Below are 548 nucleotides of genomic sequence, written 5' to 3'. Positions count from 1 at the left end.
GGCCTCCAGCTGGGCCCCAGGTGGCCCTGCAGCTGGCCTGGCCGCGGTGGCTGGCGGACGCCAGGGCAAAGGATGGAGCGCTTGGTGCATCCCGACCTGCGCAGAATTCCAGGACACGCGTGTGAGAAACGGGCTTTTTCAGAGCCAGCGGCTTGGGGGCATTGTATCCGCAGACCGAGCGCCGCGGGGCCATCTCCCTGTGACTCACTTACTGGTCGGATGACAGGGCCACGGGCACCGCGGTCCCCCCTTCGTCATCGCCGCCCTCACACGGAGGTCAGACTCCCCTGGCGTCCGCCCCAGACGCACGCCCGAGCCTCCCATCCCCAGTGGGACACCCCAGTCCTAGCTTCTCCTTGCGGTCCCCCTTTCTCTGAAAGTTTCATTATTTTGGTGGGGTCTCTGCCGGCAGGGGTCCTGGGTCCCCTCTCAGGGCCACCCTGAGCCCCGGGAGGGCACCTGCCACCGGCCTGAGGAGGGGGCGTTCATCTGGGTGATGCGCTCGGGAGACAGTGCCAGGGAGAGGCGTGTGGGGAGCAGGCCGCAGC

At 67.9% G+C, this 548-nt stretch overlaps 1 protein-coding gene across 1 annotated transcript in view; it reads right to left on the bottom strand.

Annotated features, from left to right (window-relative positions):
- Window positions 1-548, bottom strand: part of LGR6 (leucine-rich repeat containing G protein-coupled receptor 6) — a 24048-nt gene that overhangs the window by 11186 nt on the left and 12314 nt on the right. The window lies entirely within an intron of this gene.

This window comes from Myotis brandtii, unplaced genomic scaffold (genome assembly GCF_000412655.1).
Source record: "Myotis brandtii unplaced genomic scaffold, ASM41265v1 scaffold975, whole genome shotgun sequence".
Taxonomy (NCBI): Eukaryota; Metazoa; Chordata; class Mammalia; order Chiroptera; family Vespertilionidae; genus Myotis; species Myotis brandtii.
This window is presented reverse-complemented; position numbering and strand designations above follow the sequence as displayed.